The 15,965-nt window shown below is 39.7% G+C and overlaps 2 long non-coding RNA genes across 2 annotated transcripts; one reads left to right on the top strand and one right to left on the bottom strand.

The window, feature by feature from the left end:
• Positions 1-3,890: 3,890 nt before the first annotated feature.
• LOC116915724 lies at positions 3,891-4,352 on the top strand. The gene is made up of 2 exons (XR_004390250.2): positions 3,891-4,063; positions 4,141-4,352. It is a non-coding gene; the product is annotated as an uncharacterized LOC116915724 (long non-coding RNA).
• A 7,438-nt stretch (positions 4,353-11,790) lies between these two features.
• Positions 11,791-13,538, bottom strand: LOC116916075. The gene is made up of 5 exons (XR_004390412.2): positions 13,302-13,538; positions 13,024-13,220; positions 12,803-12,964; positions 12,313-12,742; positions 11,791-12,244 (listed from the first exon to the last, which is right to left on the bottom strand). It is a non-coding gene; the product is annotated as an uncharacterized LOC116916075 (long non-coding RNA).
• Positions 13,539-15,965: the final 2,427 nt, after the last annotated feature.

Here is a 15,965-nt window from a genome sequence, read left to right on the forward strand (position 1 = left end):
GATGAAAATGTCAAAACTGTAATAAGTTAACAGGGAATCAACGCTATTCGTAAGGTCCGTCCGTAAGGAAGTAAGGCTATAAAAGCCCGTTAGGTGTAAGATGTTTGTATAGTAGCATATATAAAAACACACCAAAAGAATATGTAATTAGTTGCGTAGTAGTTAGAGCGTCAACCAGAAAATATATAAGTCATAATGGTATATACTTTTTTTTTCTCCATAGAGTATAGTCACGACTGAAAGTTTGTTTACGCGTAGCTCAAAAACCCGCCTTTTTACTGTTTATTGGCAGATGGTATGACCCTTTAGCACAGGTTGAGATACCCTATTTGTTAAATTTTTTTCTTACACCCAATCCTCCGCCCATATTTACTTAACTCTACTTTTGACATCTCTTATACTTTTACCATGATGTGACATGCGATTACGCAGCCCTATAACCTTATGCTCAAATGAAAGAATAAAGCAGAAGTTTTCTGATTCAGTCAAAAGAGGGGACTGAATGTACATTTCCATGCCCAAGTAAGTCAGAATGTAGTTTAATACTTAGTCTTTATGGTTAACACGTTAAAACTAATAGGGTTACTAAAATAGTAATTGATGTTAAGACAAAATTTTAAGTAAAAATGGATGGAAGGTTAGGGAAAAAGAAAATTTGTTAAACAAATAAGGTATCTTAACCTCTTTCATTGGCTCATACAGAAGACTAACACTCGTTCTTTGCGTAAACACGGCAGGCTCTTGTAAAAATTGACCCTATTTTGGTTGGAAGTTCCAAAAATCCTCCCAGCTTTCGTGCTCAACCGTCTACAATCCCTCATGTATGGCAAAGAAACGCCTGGGTTGATCGTAAAGTCTACTGGTGGTGGTGAAATAACGTATTTATACTTTTCATGGGCAAATTTACCAAAGAACCAGTTTTCTTTTAATGGAAAACTGCTCTGGACATGATCCAACGTGTCTTGACCCAAACGGACACATCAAAATAATTTTCCCCCGACGAACTGTACCTTTAGTTAACTAACTAGGGTATAATTTCTGCCTTGAAGATCCTCTACAAAAAGGAAATATTTAGCAGATATATTGAGCCGTACAAAAAATTCGACGAGCTCTAAGAATTAGCAAAACAGGTATACATTACATGAATTAATAACATAAATAACAACAAGAAACATACATAAGTAAAAATAAAAAAGCCCAAATACTCTCCCAGATTTGCAGCCAATTATGACACGGATGGATACCCAAGAGAAAAACAATAATCATGGGATAGCCTTCCACTTTACTAACGTAAATTTCACAAGAATAAAGAAGTACTGGGAGTGCCTGGAGAGAACTATCTGTGTGTTTTTTCCATGGCCGTTGTCTTCCCCACCTCCCTGATGAAGTTGGTTCTGGTGAAACTCGTGATTACAGAACACAGCTATAGCATCGTACAGTTACTTACAATCTACCACATTTTGTCCAACTTTTTACTTGAGCCACGCAATTTCAAGAAGCCGCTGGGTCTAGGGGAGTTTACTGAAGTTATGCATAAGGAGGGTGCGTTATGTCGAGTCGAAGTTATTGGAAGATGGTTCCATCTTGAAAATGACGCAGAAATTGTTGCAGCTCAGGAAGTGGAATATTTTAATAAAATCAGTGATATTTTCGACCAGTTCATTTTTAATGGAGCGGGAGCTTCTTCTTCGGAAATGGATGTTGAACCACTACCTCCTCCACCACCTAACCAAGTAAATAGCATAGTTAATTTACCAAAAGAGACAATTACAAGTATATTGTTAAAATATTCTGTTACTACCATAAAAAAAATGGAAGACCCCGTTTTATAAGGACTAGCGCAAAGCATCAGATTCCATTTTTTTACCATAAGCCCAGATAGGAATCCCCCCCTACCAGTTCTAAACCTTTACTTACGGGACAACTGGGAAAGGCATATTTTTAAAATGTCCCATGTTGGACCCTCGTTATAAAATGTGGCAATTTTCATGTACGTTAAGAAAGACAAATCGTAATGGCCCAAGTGGCTATCTAGGGTCTGTCTCATATGTACCATTTTGGCTCCTTGTCGATACTTAAAAAATTTCTAAGTAATCGGTTTCTGTTGTTCAGGCGACAGAGTTGAATTCTCTTTTTTTCGATCATAATAACTACACTATGTGCACCAGATGGTGAACTGAGTATTTTCCAATAACATTTTTATTTTTTCAGCTTAGTTTGCAATGTAATACAGTACCCACCAAATGATTAAGAAAACCCCCCTCTATTTCTATGTATTCTTATGACACTACGTGTGTCAGTAAAACTCAAATAAATATTTGACGGTTATAGATAGATTTTTTTTTGCTGATCAGAAGAAGAATAGATCTACAAATCATTCACACTAGACTTTTTTCTAGGAGTAACCCCCGCGCTCCTAAACACTCGTTCATTGATTAAGTACAGTATGATGCACAAAAAGGTGAACACCGATTTTTTTTTAAAGCCATCTATGGGTAGGTAATATTAACTGTATACTTTTTTTCAATAGAGGAAGGGTGGATTTGGCGGAAAACCACCATAAGCGGAGGCTGGGTAGTTTAAGTGTAGACACCTCTCTGTAATGCTTCTGGCGATAGGAATAAATGTCTGGAAAAAAGTGTGTGTTGTATTTTTCTTAGACACCCGAACCCTTCCCCCCCCCCAGGCGAAGAAGAAAATTCTGGTCTGGAAGGTGATATGGTCTGGAACGTGATATCTGGTATTAATATATAGAATTGCGCGGCATGCTTGGGAAATGGAAAAATATAATTTTTTTTTTTTTTTTAAATTTGCCTTCATGAAATAACACCATATATAGATATCCGAAAGAGTAATCTTTAAGTTATAATGGCTTGATGGTATAGCATTGGCTTCATGCACAGATTGCGGCGGTTCAAGTCCCGTATAAGACAACCTTTTTTCCTGTGTTTTATGACATAAAATATATTAGTATCGATCACTAATAATATTTTTATAATAACATATGATTATGCGTTTTTATTTGAATGTTTTCATACGTGCTTGTTTGGTGTAATCATTACAATGACGGGTGAAAGAGTTTGACATCGTGATTGTTAGATAATTCTATAAATTTTCTTCTTCGCCTGGGGGGGGGGAAGGGTTCGGGTGTCTAAGAAAAATACAACGCACACTTTTTTCCAGACATTTATTCCTATCGCCAGAAGCATTACAGAGAGGTGTCTACACTTAAACTACCCAGCCTCCGCTTATGGTGGTTTTCCGCCAAATCCACCCTTCCTCTATTGAAAAAAAGTATACAGTTAATATTACCTACCCATAGATGGCTTAAAAAAAAAAATCGGTGTTCACCTTTTTGTGCATCATACTGTACAAGAGCTTTTTCCCCCATAACCGCTGTGTTAAAACCACATTTTTTACATATTAAAATAAAATATTTGTAACTACGCAAAAATATTTTTTTTAACCAAAAAAATTCAGAGTTCTTTATTTAATAGCGTTATTTTATTTTTTTAATTTAAAAAATGATTTTATTAAGAACTCTTCCTGCAAGAATTACCCGACCTGTTACTTGAAGCGTAATAACTAAAGGCATATAAAAAAACAAGGTATACACTTTCCCAATCCTGCCCTGCCGTGTCTATCACCTCGTCTACCCTTCCCCTTAAAGAAAAACAAACAAAAAACCCGTTACCTCGCCAATAGGTGGCTTTCAACATTGAAATCGGTGTTCGGATTTTTGTGTAGGATACTGTACGTCTATGTGTTTTTATCCTCTTTGCATATGGAGAATTTAAAATCAAAGGTTTGATATCTGTCACTTAATAAATGTTTCACGATACCATGTATGTTTTTTATGTAGACTACAATGTGTCTCATCATTACCGAAATTTAAGATATTTTTTTGGCAGTGTCCAGAGAAATTGATGGAAATTCCTATGTTTTCCCAACGCTAGATGGCTTTAATCAATTTCCTTTTTCACTGCGAGATGGCTCCCCGTTATGTTCACCTTTCTTATTTTAAATAATGTCACAACGGAAAACTGCATTACCTTTATCACCGGTAAGTATTTTAGAACAGACAGATTATGTTCTCATTATGATTTGTTTAAATTTTTTTATTGTTACCAAACTGGATAGGTTGGACATTGATGGCTGCATCATTTTTTTAGATGACTGTTTGCCATCAACTTGTGACTCTGTCTTGAAGCATGAGTGGATCCAGCTAGAATTTTCAAGGGGGCCATGTCGTCGTCACTTTTATTACGTTTTAGAGGCACCATTTAGTCATTTAGTCGTTTACTATTATTATTTGTCCAATAAAGCAACAATTTATTTTTTAAAATTGAGAATACAGTTTTAAGCCTTGTTTAATGCCAATTAATTAAGCCAATCTCAAGTTCTGTTAAAAGATAAAGCCACATTTTAAACAAAAAAGTACATTAAAAAATAGAAGTACAAGTAGGACTTTTCGGGGCTTTGTTGCAAAAATTCGGACCACCTCATATGGACTTTGCAAATATTCCCTGTGTGATTGCATGGAAAAAAAGACTAAGTCTTTCTTTCCCCGTGTTGCTTGGAATGGCAGTCATGTTCTTTCCACTGCAGAAAAAACCGTCTTTGCTTCACATGTTGTCACTGGCAGGGTAGCAGGAATAGGGACAAGGATAAACACATTGTGATAAATTTTCTCGGAACAGGCATTGATAGCCTGTATGGCTGAATAAGTTTCCTTCTATTTTACCAAAGCACTAGCCTCTTGAATTTTTAATTAAGTGCCACTAGCACTAAAATCTTTGAATTCTTCCAAGGCGTCAAACAAATTTTGCAAAAAAGAGATTCCGCCTTTACTACTTCTTCACAATCTGACCGAAAAGATGCATATTTGTCGAATGCAGGCTTCAAATCTTTCCAAGACCGTGATCGCACCAGTTACGGTACTAACGATGATAAAACGGCAGTTTTAGAAAATTTTCGGTAAATCTTTTACTGAAATCGACTAACTCGGCATCAAAAAGAGGGATATAGACATTGGCCCAACAGTATGTTTCTGCAGCTTCAGAAGAAGCTGCAGAAGGGCCATAAGTAGACCTTGCTGCAATTTAGGGCTTCACTATGTCGACGTTTAGTTTGTTTACAAAATCTTTTTCAATTTTGAATATTTTTTAAAATTAATTTTCACTCTCAGACCGTAGATTTGTAAAGATGGTTTTTGTCACATCGATTATCCGTAGCATAAGAACAACATCTCCAGATTTAGTTTGCAAGGAGCGACTGAGTGGTTTCATTAAACCAAAAATAGACTGGAGGCTGTTAGAAATTCCGGCACTCAAACCTGGTGACTCGGACATCCGGGAGGCCGGCATTTGAGAAAATTCAAATGGAGAAATAATAGATAGATCAATGTAACAAATAGGCGGAAAGTCGGAGAAGATTAATGTGAGATCGGAACAGCTAGGATGCTTTTACATATATATAAAGGACTAGATCTAGTGCCAAGAAGCGAAACTGGATTCGTAGAAGAATCCATCACGAGATGTCGCCAGCAGCGACAAGCAACAGACAACCAAGTTCAGAAACTTAGGCTAACCGTTCATAACACGATTAACCGGTCAAAGTCCATCACCATAGCAACCAAAGTTCATTCACCTCATAAGGTTCACGCGCGGAAAGAAGAAAAGAAGCACGACAACGACATCTACGCCAGCGTCAAAAATTATGTTACACCCAATTATTATTTCTGTCAACGGTGTTTTTGTAATTGGTATATAAGAGCCGGTTTTAGGCTCAGTAATACACACATTCATTTTTCACCAATTCCGGCCTAGTTCTCCTCATTTCTCGGTAGTATAGTTTATATTTCCATTATCGTGTTGTGCTGTTTGTGTTGCTGCCTTTGCTGCCTTTGCTGCCTTGCTGCCTTTGCCGCCTTTGCTGCCTTGCTGCCTTTTACTGCTGTTGTTGCCTTGCTACCTTGCTGTCCTTGCTGCTTTTGGCCGTCCCATCGGAAGTTTCAGCCATCCAGCCATTCCCAGTCATTCAGGCGTCCAGCAGTCAGAGTTGGTCCAGCCGCTTCCAGCCAACCGTTCTCGAGGAATCTCAGCCATCAGTAAAAATCGCTTGCCTTCTCTTGCTCTTTAAGTTTTGTCCTTTGTGTATCGCGGCCATAACCCGTATAGTGTTCCGTTCTTTACGGGCATCTTCTTCATACGCTGACACATTCGGTACGGAATCAATGTAGTTCGACCTAAGAACTAAGTATAAAACCCTTTTTTCTTCAAAACGTAGAGACCAGTTGAGGGAATTCGGTTCAGTTGGATCTAAGACCAGTTCAGTCCCTTAGTGTTGTAATCCCAAACTTTCCGTTCTATTTTGAATACAAAGAGTCTAAACGATAAACATGAAGAAGTAAGTTCAAATTACTTTATTAAGTAGGATGAGGATAGCAGTGTAGAAACTACTTTTGAAAGAAGAATTTAAAGAAAAGGACCGCTTATACAAAGATTTGTTCGACCAGTACGTGAGAGATTCACTCCCTTTGCGATCTGGACGCGGATCGTCAACTTCGAGAAATAACGAAAATCTAAGTGTTCAACTAGGTAGTGATAGCCCACATAAATCCGATATTGTTCTACTTGATTCCAATGAAATAAGAGAATTAAAGAGTGATGATAAGTGGAAGGAAATACTCAATATGCAAGTAGTGGCACAAGAAAACGAAGCAATAGTCGAACCTCTGATAGATGACGAAACCAGAGAATTGCTATCATATAATTGTAAGCTATTAATATTTTACCTTACCTTTTCATTGTCGTTTCTTGGGAAGTATATTTTTAGTAGCACAGAAAATTGGGGAACAACTCTTGAGGAACTGAATTGTGAAAGTGTGTGAAAGTGTCTCTGCTATTTTCTAGAGAACAAAAAGTTTTTATACGGGGTTCGTGAAGGTCGAACTACAAGAAAATCAAGTTGAAACGTTTGAAGGGTAAATCAGTCTGTAAGACGTCAAAGGAAGAAATTACATAGAAAAGAGGGGCGTATAAAAAGTTAATGTTACGTAAGAATTAAGGGTAGGGAAAAAATAAGGAAAAGAATAAAGAATAAATTGTTTTGGTTCTTTACATAATCAACTTCTAGAATAGGCTCGGGCGATTACGTACCTTGAAAAAACAACGGATAGGGTAGAAAACACAAGAGATATCTCTATAGATTTACACAATCCAGAACTAATAAATGAAGAGAACCAAGATCGGGTATGGTGTTATCATCAATACGGAAATACCAGAAAAACGGAAATTCCTGTTGACGATCTTATTTCTGAATTGCAGTATTTGCTTCGAAATAAAAAAAATATGTGAAACGTTCGTTGAAGGGTAAATACGTTTTTAGGGAAAGTAAACGTCTAGAGAAGAAATTACAAGAAAAGAGGGGCCTAAAGAAAACGATGGTTGCATAAGAATAAATGGTGGACAATAAAAAGATGCAAATTGTTTTCGTTCTTTAGAGTATAGTGCTCCTACCTGCGGGTTGAAAGTCGACTTTTGGACATTAAATTTTCACATGGTGGCAACACTTTACTTGTTGTTTTCGACACGCAGGTTCAGCAACCATAAAGAAAACCAACCCCTTGGTCACGTTTACTTGCGTGTCGACACTAGTGTACCAATGGTGTCACAGGGAATTCGAATTTGCACTATTGCCAGTTGACCACTATTTTCCGATTTTTCTATGTTTATTACACGATTAATTTAGTAAACTAGCCTTACTATCAATCCTAGTTGTAGTTGTGCAACGATTGTCAGTATGTTCACTAATGGTATGGCTTCCTATAATGGTAATGAGAAAAATTAAAGTCAAGCTTGGCAGTATAAGCATGGTATAATAGTTTAGAGGTACCTTAGGATCCCCCAAGTGTCGTCTTTGGAACGGGGCGCCTTGTTCACGAGTCGAACTTACATGGAAGGTTAGGAAGTGGGGTTTTTTGTATTAGTTATGCCTTCATATTTTTATTTTTATAGAAAAAATAAAGTGCTGTCCTTTAAATATCTTATCCTAAGGAATTAATTTTAAAGGCTAGGAAGGAAATTGTTTGCCTAAAAGATGCTGTTTAGATTTTTTTTTTTTGGACATTTAATGATTCTAATTTTTTTTTTTAAAAAAAAAAATTTTGGTATAACTTTAATTTCCATAACCCCCTTTTCTTACCTTCGTCGACTCTGAACGCTCCCCTACCACTTTCGATGTCTCTCTACTTTTTGGTATAAGTATTTAAAAAAAGAGGAAAAAAGCGTGGTTGTTGAAAAACCGGGTGGAACTGAGCAAAATTTATTTATGTTTTATCAGCTAATAAAATGACAAATGACAATGACAAATGCGAAAAGAAGTATGAAAAAGGAAATTTTGCAAGACATTAACACACGAAACATAGTATAGATGTATCTTCCAAAAAGAATTAACTCCTGTTAAGGTATTATTTCAAGAAATTAACACGCTGTCTGCAATTTAAAATATGATTTTTTTTAAAGAGGGAAAAAGCGTGGTTGTCGATGAATCGGGTGGAACCAGACTTGTCACCCGATAATTTCTTTTGCGATAATCGACATAAGAAATTATCGAAAAAGAAATGATAAAAAAAAAAGATTTTCGAAAAGATTTGATTTTCAATTTATTTTTCGTAAGATTTTTTCGATTACAGTTTGCGGCATCTAGCGCCAGAAAACATAATTATTTTGCGCAGTTATACTATATTTCTCTTTCAAATGCAGTTAATATTAAAACTGTAAAATATACATCTTGTTAAGAGCTATAAAGTGATGTAAAATATGACCATAAAGGGCTATTTCACGTTTTCTGTTTTTAGAACCACTACCACTAGGCTGAGATGGGTCAAAATTTTTTTATTTCACTTAAAAATAGATATAATGATAAGAAGTGGAACTGTGGAACGGTCGGCATTTGTATATATTGGACTACACGGTAAAATCAGGGTCATTAATTTTTTAAAAATAAAAGCATCTCAAAATGTTTGTCAGTAAGATTTGTCCTTTTGGGCACGTAAATCAATCCTCCCTGACTAAACAACCTCTCTACCGAGGCTGAGAACGCCAGTGTGATATTGAATCGTATAGAAAAAATGAAATGTTTTGGTTATTGCAATAAGTGTCGGTGAGAGTACAGCGAAACTGTCGTTCAACTATGATTGTAAACTTAAAACTTATTTGTAAATTTTTTGCACGGTTGGATACTATGACAGCTCTTCCAAATTAGAACAATGCTTGAAATACACATTGTCGCGCCGAGGAATAACGCTGAGACTCAAGTAGCGAATAAAAAACCTTATTCACCCAAAAAAAACAAAAAACAACAAAAAAAAAAAAAAAAGGGGGGGGCAAAAAGGGAACACACAAAAATAAATATAAACAAAAAAAAAACGACCCCCGGGAAAAAAATAACACAAAAAAACCCCCCCCCCCCCCGGGAAGGAAGGGGAAAAAACAAAAAAAAAAAACCCCCCGACACAACAACACCCCACCCCCCCACAAAAACCCAACCCCCCCCCCCCCCCCCCCCCAGAAACCCCCCCCCCCCAAAAAAAAAAAAAAAAAAAAAAAAAAAAAAAAAAAAAAAAAAAAAACACCCCCCCCCCCCCCCAAAAAAAAAAAAAAAAAAAAAAAAAAAAAAAAAAAAAAAAAAAAAAAAAAAAAAAAAAAAAAAAAAAAAAAAAAAAAAAACCCCCACCCAACCCCCCCCCCCCCCCAAAAACCCAAAACACCCCCCCCCCCCCCCCCCCCCCCCCCCCCCCCCCCCCCCCCCCCCCCCCCCCCCCCCCCCCCCCCCCCCCCCCCCCCCCCCCCCCCCTCCCCCCCCCTCTTTTTTTCCCCCCCCCTTTCTCCCCCCCCCCCCCCCCCCCCCCTCCCCCCCCCCCCCCCCCCCTCCCCCCTCCCCCCCCCCCCCCCCCCCCCCCCCCCCCCCCCCCCCCCTTCCCCCCCCCCCCCCCCCCCCCCCCCCCCCCCCCCCCCCCCCCCCCCCCCCCCCCCCCCCCCCCCCCCCCCCCCCCCCCCCTTCCAGGAGGGTGAAACCACCACCAAAAAAAACACCCCACCCCCCCCCCCCCCCCCCCCCCCACCCCCACCCCCCCCCCCCCCCCCCCCCCCCCCCCCCCCCCCCCCCCCCCCCCCCCCCCCCCCCCCCCCCCCCCCCCCACCCCACCCCCCCCCCCCCCCCCCCCCCAAACCCCCCCACCCCCCCCCCCCCCCCCACCCACAAACAAAACCCCCCCCCCCCCCCCCCCCCCCCCCCCCCCCCCCCCCCCCCCCCCCCCCCCCCCCCCCCCCAAAACCCAAACCCCCCCCCCCCCAACAAACCCCCCCCCCCCACCCCCCCCAACCAAAACCCCCCAAAAACAAAAACCACAACCAACCCCCACCCAAACCCCCACCAACCCCCCCCCACCCCACCCCCCCCCCAAAAAACCCCCCCCCACAACCCCCCCCCCCCCAACCCCCCCCCCCCCCCCCCAAAACCCACCACCCAAAACACCCCCCCCAAAAAACCCCCCCCAAAAAAAAACCCCCCCCCCCCCCAAAAACCCCCCACCCAAAAACCCCCCCACCCCCCCCCCCCCCAAACAAACCCCCCCCCCCCAAAAAACCCCCCACCAAAAAAACCCCACCCCAAACCCCCCCCCAACAACAAACCCCCCCCCCCCCCAACCCCCCCCCCAACCCCCACCCCCCCACCCCCCCCCCCCCCAAACCCCCCCCCCCCCCACCCCCCACCCCCCCCCCCCCCCCCCTCCCACCCACCCCCCCACCCCCCCCCCCCCCCCCCCCCCCCCCCCCCCCCCCCCCCCCCCCCCCCCCCCCCCCCCCCCCCCCCCCCCCCCCCCCCCCCCCCCCCCCCCCCCCCCCCCCCCCCCCCCCCCCCCCCCCCCCCACCCCCCCCCCGCCCCCGGGCCTACGGCCCACAGAACCAAAAAAATTACGACCACCCGGAAAGGCGGGCACCAACACCAACCAAAAAAAAAAAAAACCAAAAAAAAAAAAAAAAAAAAAAAAAAAAAAAAAAAAAAAAAAAAAAAAAAAAAAAAAAACAAAAAAAAAAAAAAAAAAAAAAAAAAAAAAAAAAAAAAAAAAAAAAAAAAAAAAAAAAAAAAAAAAAAAAAAAAAAAAAAAAAAAAAAAAAAAAAAAAAAAAAAAAAAAAAAAAAAAAAAAAAAAAAAAAAAAAAAAAAAAAAAAAAAAAAAAAAAAAAGAGAAAAAAAAAAAAAAAAAAAAAAAGAAGAAAAAAAAAAAAGAAAGGGGGGAAAAAAAAAAAAAAAAAAAATATCGAGCTCTTCAAAACTGTTTTTCTGCGAGTTCTTTTGTCAGATTTGCAAACAAATTTTTACTTCGTTTATGGCGCTTAACAGGGCTGGGATCAGATTTCGATGATGTTGTTCCATCTGTGTCTTTATCCGATCTACGAAAACAACAAAATTTTAAATAAGTAAATAAACAATACTCTTAAACCAAAAAAGATTTTACGTATTTGAATGTGGGTCACATTGGTCCCGGTTTCGCTCAAAGACAGAACGAATGTACGATAAGGCTTTTCGCTCGAACCCACTATAGCTTAAACATTGGGTTGGAAAAAAAAACCAACCAAAATTCTTTTTTTTAAAAAAAAAAAAAAAAAAAAAAAAAAAAAAAAAAAAATAAAAAAAAAAAAAAATAAAAAAAAAAATTATGTGTTATTAAAAAAAAAAAAAAAAAAAAAAAAAAAAAAAAAAAATAAAAGAAAAAAAACTTGAGTCGTCTTTTAAAAGTAGGAGATTTGATTTGAAAACTGTTATAGTCGGTAAAAGATAACCGAGGCCGACATTTTTTTTCATTGTAAAATATCAAGGGCTTCTACAACAGTTTTCATACTTTTAGCGTATTCCTTTATATATAGCTCTTCATTTCCTTTCATGGCATGGCATTTTCAACTCTTCCATTAGTTTTCACAAAGCTTTTTCTTTTTAGCGCAGCAATTTAACTACACAGTCAGAGATATTTTAAATCGACGATTGTCGACGGTCGGTTTGCATATCGAATTTAATAGATGGTATGCGCATCTTCGGTGGACAAGAAGCGTAACTTGGCGACTGCTTATGGGTATTGTTTGTGAACTAAGTATTTCTCCCAGATCAATAAATACCATTTCATCGTCGTGCTCTTCCTCAGAAAACTCCTCTAGGCCGTCTGATAAGCTAGACCCAGCACCTTAAATTGCAAAGATATAACGCTGAACCATCTGAAAGTGACAGTCAAATTAATATTGAAAGGCTCACCTCTTTCGCGAAAACATTTACAAAAATTGGATCCGTTGTCGGTTGTAGAGTCCCGCAGCTTATCAGTTCCAGCAAATTCAACATTAATATCTTCGATAAGTTTCAGCGCTAAGACGTCAAAAGTATGACTACCCTTCACTCTACGAATGGCCAGGCAGGCATTTTTGCGTTGAAAACTTCCTTCAGTAAACCAATGTATGGTTTCGCCAAGATAACTCTTTCTTCGGCATGTCCATGCGTCGATCGTAGTACTTGCATCAGTGCTGTTTTCTAACTCCTCGATCAGTTGCTGTCTTCTGTGATCAAATTTGTAATGTACTAGCCGTGCGAAAAAAGTACGTCCAAATAGTTTGAGATTTGGAGCAAGGTTTGTGACGAGCCTTTTAAATCCGGGTTTTTCGAAAGGCATTACATCAACAATTAAGCAGTTCTAAGAAGAAAAAGATAATTATTTCTACGTAGTTGTTCATTTCACATTTTATTTACATACCAATACCCAGTCGTTTAAATCATGTTGTGTGATTATAAACTGTTTGGGAAGCGCTTGTGGGCTACTGTTGTTTGCAAGGCCTCAACTGTTCTTTCATAACTTTTAAAGCATCTTTCCATTTCTTCTCATGATTCAGCTCACCAGTAGGGTCGTGGTCCTACACTAAAAAAATACGTTATAGTATAACTAGTATAACAATTCACATACACTAAGTATCTCACACAAAAATGGCATTTGCCATTAATTCTAGTCTCATTGTAAACAGTGAGTGGTTTTTATTTATTCTTTTTATCCTTTTTCGGCTGACATCCTGGGAAAAGACACTTGTAGTACCCTGCTTCTTTACCGGGTACATCACCAAGAAACTGAAAGAACTCATGGGGCAGTAATAACGCTTTTACAAGCGGTGGTACTGCTACTGCAAATAAAGAAAAATAACTGTTAAGCAAACTTAATTTATCACAAACAATTATTTGTTACAATAAAAACACATTTGTACCTAACTGTGGTTACTGAGTTTGAATTATGGCCACTCATACTTTCAATTTCTGACGTTTCAGAAGTTTCCAAGGGCACAAAAACTATTAAAATCACAATTTCAGTGAAAATTTAAGCCAACTTCAACTTAAATCAACCGCATTGAATGTAAAAAAATAGTACATATAGAACACAGACAGACAACGGTACTAAGACGAAAGTCAGACGACATCCATTATATCCGCCTGCATCTGTAATGCATTTCTAATTACAATGGCAGAAGTCACTAAAAATTTAACGAAAACAAAAATTATTAAAAAATTATTTCTTTGGCTTTCGATCGCGATTAAGATCAAACAATAAAGATTTGGTTTTCGATTAAAAAATTGATCGAAATTTTGATTTTGATTATTTTTTAATCGCGATTACGGCATGTCTGGGTGGAACTGTGCCAAAGTTATTTATGGTTTGTCAGCTAACGAAATCCAACAACAACAAATGACAAATGATGATAACAAATGGAAAACGGCCTACGTATTCGAACCTAAGTATGGAACAGGAAATTTTGCAAGACATTAACGCACGAAACATGGTATAGATGTATCAAAAAGAATTAACTTCTGCTGAGGTGTTTACTATTTCAAGAAATTAACACGCCATCTGCAATTTGAAATATGATTTTTATTGATAGTTTACAGATGAACAAAGAAACTTAACTAAAGAATGCTATGGCAAAGCATGTTTGCAAATGGCAGTCAACAACTTCAATTTCTTCATGTAGAATGTGAAAAGCCTTTTAGATATTGTTTGGGTAATTAATCCGGATGCTGTGAAACTCATGGTTAATGCAGACGCGTTATCCAACCATGTCGTCCAAAAGTCATGTTGTATTTGTCACAAACAAGAAATAATACAGCAAGCAATGACTTAAACTAAACAATCTTTTACCAAAACCAAAAGGGGAATAACAACTTTCCCATACTCGGAGAAGCGTCTGAAGACCTCTAGGGACACCAGGAAACTCCTCTAACGGAGACGAGCTCCGGGAGCTCCTGCGATCAACGCAGATTCGGGATAGCGTTCGGAAGGGTAGTAATTTGCGCGATGGTATACATCGCGCAAATTACTACCCTTCCGGGCTGCGTATCTCCGTTTCTTCCTAAGAGTAGACTTCTCCTGATAATTTCTTCACCACGATCGCAGCGTTGTCCAAGGAGGGGGTGACTTATCTCGGTGAATAGATAACCAATCTCCCTTTTCACCCTCGACAGGTCCCTGCTTCTTCAAAACAGGTGACCTAACTGTACTAATCTTCTGCGATCAACGAAGGTTCATGAGACTACAAAAATCTGCTTGCGTCCTCTTGGCACGTAAGGAAATTTTACTCCATCGTTTTTTCTCCTTCTGGTTGCGCTTACTTTTTCAAACGTTTCTTGCATTTTCCCGGTAGTCTTAAAGATTTTTTTTCTAAAAAACCGTTTGCTTTCAACCACGGAAGAGGCGTTGCAATTGCATTTCTTCCTGCAGTTTGGGATTTACCATCCCCTCGTTCGAGAGCCTTGCACAATGCAACCAGCTCCTGGCGGCGTCATCGAAATATTTTTCAAAATTATTTCTCTTTCCATATCACCGCATCTGTTGTGGGTAGAATTTTCTTGGAAGCGCTCCATCAATTGATGGCATCTTCTTCAAATTTTTTCGCTAGATTGGCAGGCTAATAAGTTTTCTGACAGTTTCCATAGCTTGTCTTTGCGGCTGCTCAATATGCCTTGATGGTATTACAATTTGTTGTCCACTGACCAGAACCACTGGAATTGTCGCTGCTCTTAAATCGACCTCGGTTTCTGGATCCGATTCTGACTCTCTTGCAGTCTCGACTGATTCACCCTGACTGTCAACTTCTTCTACCAAACGGTCCTTTGAACGAAATTACCCAATGGCACCGAGACTTGCAATGCCGCTGTCACTGATTGGGTTTTGGAAAACGGAATTCTCCTTGAGACAAGCGCCCCCTACACCCCTTAACAAAATGTTATGGGATGTACTGAGAGAACGCAAAAGAACGACCATGGAAATGACAAGATCAATGACCTGATGCCTCCCAAGGCATCAGGTTAAATGTGGGGGAAGCAACGGCATACTCGACTTACATCCAAAACCGAATCCCAACCGGACAGAGAAGACAATCAGCATTTTAAATCGTAAAAAAATTAAGACAAGTTAAGAAAGTGAAAATGTTTCACACTTTCGGATGTCAAGAGAACAAGAATCTCGACGCAAAGTGCCAAAAGTGAATCCTTTTTGGGTTTTGTAAGTTGACGATGCCTACCCTCTTTAATCCAGCCGCAGGAAAGGTTGAAGTCAGTAGGAATGTGCTCATTGACGAAACTAAAGTTAGTTTTGATGTCTGGTTGAACAAGACGAATCTATCTGCTGATCCATTTGCCAAATTAACTTATGAGATCTGGGAGCCGATCGACAACAACAATCAACCCGTTATAAACCTATTCCATTGGTTTAAACCAGAAGGTGAATTGAGAACCAACTCAATCATCCTGAGATCATTCAACAGTTGCCATTGTTTGAAATACCGTCTTTACTTACCAAGGAAATTAATAAAAACATTCTGGCTCTGGTAGCGGATCTAGACTTTGTCATTATTATTACGTCACTCTTGAACATGTGT

This window comes from Daphnia magna, linkage group LG2 (genome assembly GCF_020631705.1).
Source record: "Daphnia magna isolate NIES linkage group LG2, ASM2063170v1.1, whole genome shotgun sequence".
NCBI classification, from domain to species: Eukaryota; Metazoa; Arthropoda; class Branchiopoda; order Diplostraca; family Daphniidae; genus Daphnia; species Daphnia magna.